We start from the raw sequence: 11,461 nt of genomic DNA on the forward strand, positions 1-11,461 counted from the left end.
GTAATATCTCAGAATCTGCTGAGCTTGTTCTACACTGATTTGAAATTTGACCAGCGGCCACAATAATACTTCTGAGTTTCTTCACAGAGCTGTTCAATAAGGCTTGTGCCCAATGTTAGTTATTAATGTATGTTATTAGTTTGCACCACTGATAAGGACAAACAAAAAGCAGATGACCAATCCTAACACCTACTCCAGTCATTCATGTCATTGCACTTCTCCTACAAAGCTTTACTGCCATGCCAAGTTACACACATTCCTGTGATGATCTTGAGATTATTATCACTGTGGATCACAAATAATCCTTGGGTAGGTGTTAAAGGTTTACACTGTTTGATCCACAAAACATGGAGGAGTGAAAATATCTGCATTAAAAGCTGGCATTCCCTGATTATTACAGGGAGTGTTGACTCTAGAGACTAAATCAAAATTGTCCTTTCATTAGTTGTGGCACCAACTGATGTTAAAGCTTTAATTATCATTTCCTTAATTCAACTTTTCAGGGTCGGCAATCACTCCACATCCTGTTTGGTATGTCTTGCTGGGTGATGAGTTGCTGTGTGTTACATAAAAGAATATGATAAACTTAAAAAATACAATGCATTGTTAATAATTAAACCAAAGTTTCTAATGTTTTTAGTTTGTGACAAAAAAGCAATGCCTACTTGGGTCACATTTCAGAGTTACATAAGTTGTTCACCTCTAAACTTCAGAAATAGTGTCACTTAAATAACAGTTTACTGGTAAAAATGTCCATTATTTCACAAAAAATAAAAAATAGATAAAAATTATTAAATGTTTGAGTTGTAGGACTTTGTTTTTCTTTTTTTTTACTCCATTAATGATTTCACAGCCCCTTTAGATTTATCTTATGACATTTTGGAGGAGGGCCGGCCTCTAGATTTGGAACCATTGGACTAAATGACCAAACTGTATATGAAGTAGTTAAAACCAACTCCAACTCGACCTGTTACAGTAGAATGCTACTTACACCGTTACCGTTTTAACAATCTGCTAATGTAATATATAATAATACATCAGTCACAGAGGCTGTTTCTTTTATTTTTTCATTCTTTTAGCACATTTAGCTGATACTCTTTCTGTACTTACTATTTTTACATTGCAAGTAACTAGCGGTTATTCGTATGACTCTGTAATGACACATTTTTGCATTTGTATTTGTATTTTATCAATATAAAAGGACTGTGATGACTATCGCTTTGCCCTGTTAAGGGTTAAGCATGCAGGCAAAATTTGGTTTTTGGACTAACTCACTTTATCTACCTCAAGCTGTTATCTGCTTGTTACTATTATGAAACACTTAAAATCCCCAAAGGAACATGGTGCATCTGCATCCCTCTTGCGTAATTCTGTTTCAACTTTCAACTGTCTTCAGACACACATTGAGAAGATAGCAAATTGAGTACATGGAGTACAATTATTTTCATACCCTTTTGTTGCTTTAGACTCATGTAAATGTCAGCTAAGGATTTGATTCCCTGGCCTAGGGGATGTGGATCTGGCTTGGATTAATATTCCTCTACAGAGTTTAACCAGAGGGCTCGCTCTACATCTTGCCCAAGCCTGGTACAAGTTCTACAACTCCCTCTCTCTTTCCGAAATGTCAATCAAAGTGAGGAATAAGGAAGACTTAAAGACAGGTGCTGGTTTGAACTCCCTTAAAAGAATGGAGGAAATTGCCAGTCTTACACCTGCTTCTGGGGAAAAACTAGGAAATAGGAAGTTTCAGGTAGAGCTGTTTCTTTCACTTTACTTTGAACATGTCGTTCTAACTTTGACATTTGGGGGGAACTCCGGCAGGTGATAATAATGAGACAGGCATAAAGCTACACAAGGGGGTAACCTTTAAGCATCATTTAGATTGCAGCTAGAAAAAACAAACATTGGTAAGACAAATGAATCAGATGAATTAGTATAATGAAAACCAGCTGTGTAAACAATTACCCGGTTCCATAACTGTAACATTAAAGTAAAGATCAATATTTGATCCCCAAAGCATGACTACAGCATATGCTCATTCTTAATAGTACAATTCAGGGAAAATACAGGACAGACATTTCTCTAACAGACTTCATAAGCAGTACTAATATGTTCAAAATCAACAACTATTGTTTGGATGTCTATGTACATTGACATTAAGCATTCCCCAGTAGCAGAGGAAAAGCCCAACACATCATACACTAAGCTCAGCACAGGTGCAGGATTTCAAACCACAGCACACACAGTATAGTTAGCTTATAGAAACACTGCTGTTTTGCACAGCAGCACTGCCCAAATCTTATCAAAAACACAGTTGGCAGCGACTCAGCATAGACATTAGCTCCAACAGGTTGGCACAGCAGACAATCATCAACTCCAAATCCCCTTGAAGAAGCACTCACTCACCTTTTTAAAACTGCATCCCATGAGCTTGGCATTGCGTAAAATCCTCAACAGTGTCCTTTATCTACATTCAGACCTATGATCCTCTCAGCAGACATAATGGCCAGCCCATTCAGTCTTTCTTCTGCCATATGCTGCTTCACAAATAGTATTTGATCAGTTCTGATTCGGAAAAAAAGATAACTCACGCTGTTTAAATTGTGTGACAGGTGCTAAATAAAAGAGTGGCAAAAAAAGGGCCTATGCTTGACTAAATTACAGAGGCCCATTAACAGAGATAATCAGTCAGCAAAGTAGTGCAGACACATAGCTGAATGCGGATAAAAACTGAGCGAATTTCAAGCTCTTAAACATTGTCCAAGGGCCTAATCTACGCAATGACTGTAACTACACTGGCTATACTGTCTACATTTCTGTAACTTGTCCCCACCCTAAGTTGAAAAACTTGGGCTAATCTCATGTGGTTCACTTAGTCCTCATGACACAATCTTCTACTTCTTCCAGTGGAAAATAACGAACAAAAACCATGTGAAAACAAGAAGGCAGAAAGGAGCAAAGATAAATCATTTATGTTAGAAAGTTCTTCACCTCACTCCAACCCCTGACACGATTTGGAGATTGAACATTACAAAGCCAAAAAATGTGATTTAGTCAGGATGTCTGTTAGAGCTGAGGGCTTGACACACAATTTGACTCACTTGATGTGTGCTTGATGAGCTGTATTACAAAAGGGAGAGGGAGTCAGGCAGAAAAAAACAACTGGAGAAAAGGGGGAAAAAGCACAGCAGGCCTGTTTTCAGTTGTAATGTGCCAAACATTTCAAAGAAGAATCCTAAAAAGAACTTACTAATAAATTCTGACAAATTCATTTTGACAGGAGCCTAATCACAGAGCAGCATCTAATCTGACTTTAGGTTGGGGTGATTAGATTTCAAACGCTTTCAATTTATTTTTAAATTAGGAGATTCTTGTTGTGACATTAGTAAAATATGATTCATCAGCCATCATCTCACACTGATAATAAAAAGGTATCCTCACTTATCCCAAGAGTATATGTGCCAGAGCACATTTAGTGATATGTAATCAGACTACTTACACATTGGAACCAAGAGTTAAAAAAGCATTTTTATTGAACTAACAACAGATGTCCGTCTGTCTACACCAACATCTGTCACAAGGTATCCTCATCATGAATTATAAATTATCTTGAATACATAAATGCTGATTTTATCCCCGAGTAGGTGTGACAGTGATCGATCCACTCATCACTATGTATATTAGCACCACGCCATTATTCCACAGTATGAGGTATTCCCTGGATTATGGCAGTTCGAAAATTCAATCAAATATCTCGCTGTGACACTTTGCAATCATAACCAATAACTGCAAATTGCATAGTCTACAGTGTTGCCTTCCTTGTGTGTGTCAGACAATATGTTTGACAAGTTTAAAGCATCGAACATGAATGGCGCTACTCCTGACAACGTATCTTCTTGTTGAAATTTAAAAAAGGACAATGAACGCTGCATTATTAGGAGAATGTAGAAGGTAGTAGTAGAATTCAGCAATTTTAAGAAGAATCAATAGCGCTCAAAGAAGATATTTTCTCCATTCTTAAAATATCAAGACATTGATACTTCTGAAAGAAAAGAGATGCAGGCACAGCAACACTGTGGTTTCAACCTCAGTTCTTTAAAATACTTTATAAGGTGACTTGCCATTGAGTTTTGTCTTGTTGTATCCATTTTCCCTGTTTTTTTGTTCCTTTATTTCTTTTCTATTTCCAGTTTCCCTTCATACACAGTAGCAGTTCACCCATATCCACAGGCGTCTAGTTACTGCTGTCTAAACATGATCTTGTACTAGCTATTCTCAGGATTATTAGCTGTAGAGTGTTATGAAACTGAAGCCAAAACAAATGTGTCAACAGAGGGTAATTGCTATCTTATTAGCACTTTAAACTTGCAATGACCAGTCCCAAAGAAAGAATAAAGCTGTGGGCCAAACACAGTTTATTAAGAGGGCTAAACATTTGGCTGACATTACCTCAAAATGTTTATGAAGAGCGCATTCTTGTTAGAAATGTTTAATGCGTTTAGTTTTACATAATCTCTACTGTTATTTGAGCCACTGTGGATAGTTTTTTAAAGATCTGTGTGCTACAGTGAGAAAAACAAAGCACTGTATGTTAGGGTATAATTACAAATCAATCTTTAATGTAACCAATACTGTGTGAAACTACATTAACTCAGAATAATAAACAAGCTATCAATGACGGCAACATTAATCGGAACAAAGAAATATATGGGTGAATATTGAAGGTTTGAGTCAAACATCCATAATCATCAATTTCTCCCATTTCTGTGCATTACAGCAGGCACAAATGACCAACACTTGAGCTAGAGCAGGTTTACTCTCCACTAGTAGTTAGTTTTTTTATTTACAGTATACATATTTCACCAGCACTCTATCGTTCTGTGTTGCCTTGTTCCCTGTCTCTTTTTCTCACTCTCTATGTGCACAGTACAACTCTCTTTTCCCGTGAATCCATCCCTCTGGACCTCCACTGAAAATGATGGAGGGCAAGTTGTTATTGATTTATTTGCTAAGAACAGACAGAGAGCAGACATAAAAGAGCAGTAATATATTAGACATGGATCTGAATTCCCTCAAGTGAGGTTTACTTTCAAGAGAGCAGAAGTGAAGAAAGGGAGAGGAAAGAGTTCAGGAGAGAGAGGCAGCGACACATGACAGAGGGAGTAAGACAGAGAGAGTGGGTGAAAGAGAAAGAATGAATAAAAATTCACACACAGGAAAGAAAAAGGACACACAGAGAGCCCTTCAGAGAATGTCAAAATTGGCAAAAAGAAAAAGGGCCAGGACTTGCTAGACATTTGCAAACTGTATGGAAATACTGGTGTCGGTGGCAGTTACGTCTGTCTCCCACCAGAGCGTTTATATACCTTAAAGACCTCCAGGAACCCATGTCCATAACATCGCTGACCTTAACTCTGCCTCTAAAAATCATCCGTCCTTTCCTGCCTTTAACTGACCTTTGAACTATGACTCACTTGAATTATCTAGATTTGTGTATGTGCGTGGATCGCTGTGTGCTGAACAGACACAATATCCTAAGGTAAACACGTAGCAGCGTTGTTAACAGCCCTGGAGTGAGCACCTTATTGCCACCAATAAGGGGCAGCTACAGCTAAGCTTATGACAACTAGTAAAGGTTAGAGAATGATGAATGTCAGTTTAACACACTTTGTTAGCTATAAAAAGCCTCTATTGCATCCGCCAGGCAGTAATAACCAAGACACGACAAAAAAAATCCCAAAGCCAATAACATATTATTTGCATTAGGCGCCAATATAATTATGATTAAACCCCTTATGTGTTGTATCTTAATGAATGGCTATATAAAATAATATATTTCTTCTTAAACGTCCAAGATGTCAAGCTGCTTATTAGTCAAACAGTTTGTCAGTGTCCTGTGCCTGTGAAACTAAGCAGGTGCTATGATCATGGGACAAAAACAGTAGCAGCCCAGAGAGCAGAGACAAAGACGCCAAGCACCCAACCCATAAGGCTTTACTGTAATCGCACCCTCAGGCACTATATCTGCTTACTGGAGGAACAGCAGAAGACAGGAGAAGGCGTGAAGGGCCGTATATAAACAGCTGTTTATGTGCAAGATAATTGACAGAGTTCTATCCGATGCAGAAAACACCTTTCCCATCAGCATGGGAGATTATCAGCACACAGCCTTTGCGCAGGATAACTCAACTGAGACATCTTTAAGGCCAGCTACAGGGAACTGATTTTATTGTTTTAATAATTGAACTGAGGTGGAAAAGTTTCTGCCCGTGCACTGTCTAAAGATAGACACTCTGCTTTGCTCTGTTGTGGTCTGCATGGCTGTGGAAGTGAATTAAACAGGCTTTAACATCAAGACGAGCTCTAATGAAACCCAATGGGGGAGTTAGCTCGTCTGTTTGGCCAGCTGACTGCCGTAAAATACCCATCACTGTCTCCTGTTGCCTCCTCTAAAAGTAGCCTGGTGGTGCCAGTCAGTGTACGCTGCAGCCTGAGGGGTTATGCTGTTTGATGCTTTTGTCTGGATCATACAGCAACTGAAACGCTCTCTATTTCAACAAATCACACGTTTGTTCGTTACACTTTTACTGGTATTAACACACCAGTGCCTGTGTCAGTCTTTGCTTATACATCTGTTACACTCCCATTAAAAACTTAATAAAGACAGGCTGTAAAGATTTAGTGAAAAGAGGCTGATAAACATTTAATATCTATCATATTGAAATTCTTGTTTACATGAACTGACATTTTAGGAAATACGCTTAGATGAGACCATGTTGTGCCTGTACGGTAAATATGAAGCTACAGCCAGAGCCAATTAGCTTAACTTAGCATAAAGACTGGAAACAGGGAAACGGCTAGCCTGGCTCTGTCCAAAGGTACATAAATCTGTCTAAAAGCACCTCTAAAGCACACTAATGAATTTGTATCACATTTGTTCATTCCTTACAAAATCCTAAGTGTATAGCCTAATCGATATGTTGTAAATTTACGTGGGGTTTTACAGGGACTCTTAGCTGGGAGTAGTGACTTTTTTGGGGTCTTGGTCATCACTGAGTAAGCAAACATGTTGGAGTCTTGGTCATCACTGATTAATAAAAAAAACATAGTACATTGCTGAGGGTCTGATTTCTTTTTAGCCTTTGGGCAGAACCAGGCTAGTTATTTCTCCCTATTTCCACCCTTGATGCTAAGCTTAGCTAATCAGCTGCTGGCTGTAGCTCCATATTTATTATAAAGACATGAGAGTGGTAATCTTTTCTTTAAACTCTCAGCAGGAAAGCAATCAGAGTATTTCCCAAAAATGTCACTTTAATGATTTAACTGAATTGTAAGGAAAAACCTTTGACTTTAAGTTTTAGTAAACTATAGCAGAATAATTCCCCACATATCATTCCTCAGCAGTGGTAGGTTAACCTTGCACTTCTCAACAGTGTGCATTGTTATTTCCAGAAACATCAGTACATATCCACAAGCTTGGCACTAATTAACCAAAGGCGTCAGCATCTATGCTCATGCCAGCGCCCACGCAATACAACAGGTAAAGCAGAAGGTAAAAGCAAAGACATTTTCATCCTACTCAGAGCCATCTGCACCTCTGTGACCAGGGCCAGTGCTATCAATATATTATCCTCAACCCACAGTCCATTTGGGAAAGTCATAACAATGATCAATACGGCAGTAGGCATTGTGCACAACAAAACCATCTATCAAGAGAGGAAAAAGTATTTGAAAAAATATTGGCCAACTGATATTGACCGGGGCTCAAACAATACATCAAGCTTTGAAAGTTCTATTGCTGTTCACCTTTGTCTCTCATCTTCTCCTTCATGTGTCTCTGAATGTCCTCCACTGCGTGTCTCCCCTCAACAGGCAATGGAAAGTCATTATCATACAAATACATTCCTGCTCCACCTTTAACAGACTGGTAACAGACTGTGCATTCACCATGACACAGAACTTGACTGCACTGTTCAATAACAATGGCTTTGTTGATGTATTGATATAAAAACATACTGGATGTGTTGATGTAACATATTAAAATGTTAAACTATCAAGCCATATTTGCAGCCGTGGTGGAATAGTTTGTGATTCATATGTGGCTACTGTATTGTCAAACTCACACACTGGCTTTTGTGATGAATAACTGCAGCCATAGACTAAAAGGAAAATATTTGCACCATGGCACAGATGCCATTCCCTCTGCTCTTGCTCATTATCCAGCACAATGTCAAAGTACCCCCAGCTCACTGAGAGGGAACATTCCTTCACATTGCCATCTATGGGTATCATAAATAAACAGTCACCCCTAATCATGAAAACCTTCCACATGCCATGTAAGGAAACAATTAATTTCCTCCTCTGTCCACAGCCATTCAGTAGTAACAATTACCTTTATATCTGATCACCAAAATAATAGTAAATTTGCCACATGAGGGATAACAGGGAATAAAGACTATCCCTTTTGTTGGCAATGCTTTTCTTATTTTTGATCAACTTTCACTTTGGGAAATTCAAGATAGGAAAAATTAAATTTTTTCCCGTGTTTTGAATCAACTTTACAAGATCATATTTGCTTAAGGAGCCATGGAGCCTTTTTGGAGGCGAGGCATTTGAAGAGCACAGAGGGTTGGGCAGGGATGCTGAGCCGGGCAGCAGGGGGAACAGCAGCAGCACTTGTTTGCCAAACTTGCATTTGAAACAAAAGCACATCCAATACGAGCCTGCAATAAGGTTCTGAATATAGTGTATCCGCTTTGGAGACAAGCAAAAGTAATCAATATATTCTGTTGTTCAGAGCGCAGCGTTGTGCGGCAAAAAAAAAACAAGGTGGCAAAATAAGGCAATCGGTTCAAGGAGCAGAAGACCAAATACTTTTCTGTGATTAAATATTTCCTAAACTTTCTGTCATGTGTCTTATTTTCACCTACCTCATAACATTCAATAGTGCGCGGATCAAAAGCAGTACAAGTAGATGGGAAAATGGCAATCCAGTCAAACTTGTCCCGCGTCCATGTTTGGCACAGCAGCAGTACGGCAGTCCAATGCAGTCACATCTGAAGCGCTAACGGTGTACAGCTAACGACGCTCGCCACCTTCTACCGTCACCGAGCCGTAGATTGGAGGGCGATGTGAGGAGCACCGCCGGATCTCCAAGGGCGCACGAACAATCACTGCGTCAGGATTGGTCAGAGCAGCCGTGACGCACCGGCAGGTGGCACACCCGGCGAATAAAAAAGTCCAGATTCATTCATTGATAATAGCTCGGGGAAAGTATAGGAGCACAGCACACTCACACGCTCACACACACAGGCAAAACAAACAAACTATGGGAGTCAGAAATGTCAGGGTCCTTATTTCATCTTTGTCTACATGCTGAGTTTTTACCCGTTTTAATAACAGAACAGTGTCGTCAACCAAAACTTCACGCTGTTTAATTTGGTACAACATACTCAGATATTCCACCTGTCAGAAGCAATGTCCTGTTTTCTAACTGCTGTCTCCATATATGACTTGATATATATCTGCAATTGTACATTACAAAAGTGCTTCTGACAAGCAAATTATTTATTTTACACACAATAAAGCAGCCAAGATGGGTCCAAATTATCCATCCATCCATCGTCAATTGCTTATTTTGCGTACAGGGTCGCGGGGGGCTGGAGCCAATCCCAGTTTACATCGGGCGAAACGCGGTGTACACCCTGGACAGGTCACCAGTGGGTCCAAATTATGCGTTTTCTAAATGTTTTTAGGAATGCCTTCCTACTGACGGGTGGAATGGAAAAAAATGCAAAAAAAGAGGGGGAGAAAGAGACCAACAAAAAAGAGCCTGCAAGCATAGATGCAGTCTGAGTCTGGGGACTCCTGCAGACATACATAAAGAAAATAGAGAAAACTCATGAAGGTGTTTAATAAGAGCTTAAAAAAATCATCATTTCACTTGTTTATTTCATCCAAGGTGGGGGGGGAACGAGGCAGGTGGAAAGTGAGTGTGTTTTGACACTTGTCTGAGTGTAATTCAGGGAGCCAAAGCAAATGTTTTAATAATTCTTTATAAACACAAATAAGGAGTGAGTGTTAATCCTTGGAGGAATGTGTAAGCCAATTATGGCTGGCTGCAGGGACTTGTGGAATGGAGCCTCAGAGCTTCCTGCTCAGACTCAGTGCAGACCCTCGGACCACATTTCCTGTTCCCAGTGCACTGGCAATATTTCTATGAAAATACAGAATGGATAGACATGAATAGGATATCGTGCTGACTTCCTCCCACATTTACAATACGCTCATCATTCTAATGCTCTGTAGGCTATTTAACACTGTGTCTGTGTGTACTTTCCCATCAGCAGCTTTCTTGCATCCTGTAAGTGGGGAACCAGTTTTTTTCCATCTGGATGCTGGTGTGTGTGTGTGTGTGTGTGTGTGTGTGTGTGTGTGTGTGTGTGTGTGTGTGTGTGTGTGTATGTGTGTGTGTGTGTGTGGCTTACATAATATTGTGTCAGTCGTAAGTAGATGAGAAGGAAGGCTTAGACACTTGCTTATCTGGAGTCAATGTTGGGTGTGCTGTGTACTCTCCTATGACCTCATGGACATTTGACAATCTGCGGGCACTGAAATAATCTTTGCAGAAATATAGAGTAGAGAAGCAAGTGACAAATAAATCAAGGTAGAAAGACAGCAAATATTGACGTGGAAGCTAATTTATTTTTATTTCAATGTTGACTACGCCCAGGTTGATAGAGCAAACATTGCAAAGGAGGGCTGCAAATGACATCTGGGACAATGGGGATAACATGCAGTAGTGATCACCGCAATATATACACCATACCTTAAGTGCAAACAGCATGCTAATAGAAAAATATGTAATACAATAAAGTGTTCATCTCCAAGTAAGAAACATAGTTTGTCTTGTGTCAGGATTTATTTTTCAAATCATGAATAACAAAATGGTAAGGAGAACCCAGTTCTAGTCGAGCACACCTGCTATTTGGGCCACGATAAACACACACTCTAAGCTGAGCCTCAACATTCACCTTCCTGCAATTTCACACTGTCTGATTCCTCAAGAACTGCATGAACACACTGATAACCAAGTCACTGTAGCCAACTGGGCTACAGAGACAGTTTTCACTTCATAATGGCATCTTCTATCCACCGCTCCCTCTCAACAAAACACCCAATTACAAAGAAATAATGTGGAAACATCTAAATAACTTTTTACCTACTTACGAGAGAAAGCAAAAACAGCTCTTTGCTTTCTGCTGAAAAAATAAATCATGGTTTTATAAACAATCAGACCTGGATTTAAAGTCTAAATAGAAGAGTAGGTACTTCTCCCATTCCGATTTCATCTACAGGAAATAAAATCCAGTAAAATAGAGAAAAAAACCTTTGCCCACAAGGGGTATGGCAGGACAAGAGGTGCCGGAGCTTGGAAACTGCAAATGAACACATAGTGATA

At 39.5% G+C, this 11,461-nt stretch overlaps 1 protein-coding gene across 2 annotated transcripts in view; it reads right to left on the bottom strand.

Moving 5' to 3' along the window:
- The window catches only part of chrm3a (cholinergic receptor, muscarinic 3a), an 82,803-nt gene extending 73,702 nt beyond the window's left edge, over positions 1 to 9,101 (bottom strand). For both annotated transcript variants that reach the window (XM_038737791.1, XM_038737792.1), the window contains exon 1: positions 8,931 to 9,101. The gene's annotated coding sequence lies outside the window, so the exon portion shown is untranslated. The remainder of the gene's footprint in view (positions 1 to 8,930) is intronic.
- Positions 9,102 to 11,461: the final 2,360 nt, after the last annotated feature.

The sequence above is a fragment of the Micropterus salmoides genome, unplaced genomic scaffold (assembly GCF_014851395.1).
Source record: "Micropterus salmoides isolate LMB-PRFRI ecotype aquatic unplaced genomic scaffold, ASM1485139v1 Ms_hic_scaffold_22, whole genome shotgun sequence".
In the NCBI taxonomy this organism is placed as follows: domain Eukaryota; kingdom Metazoa; phylum Chordata; class Actinopteri; order Centrarchiformes; family Centrarchidae; genus Micropterus; species Micropterus salmoides.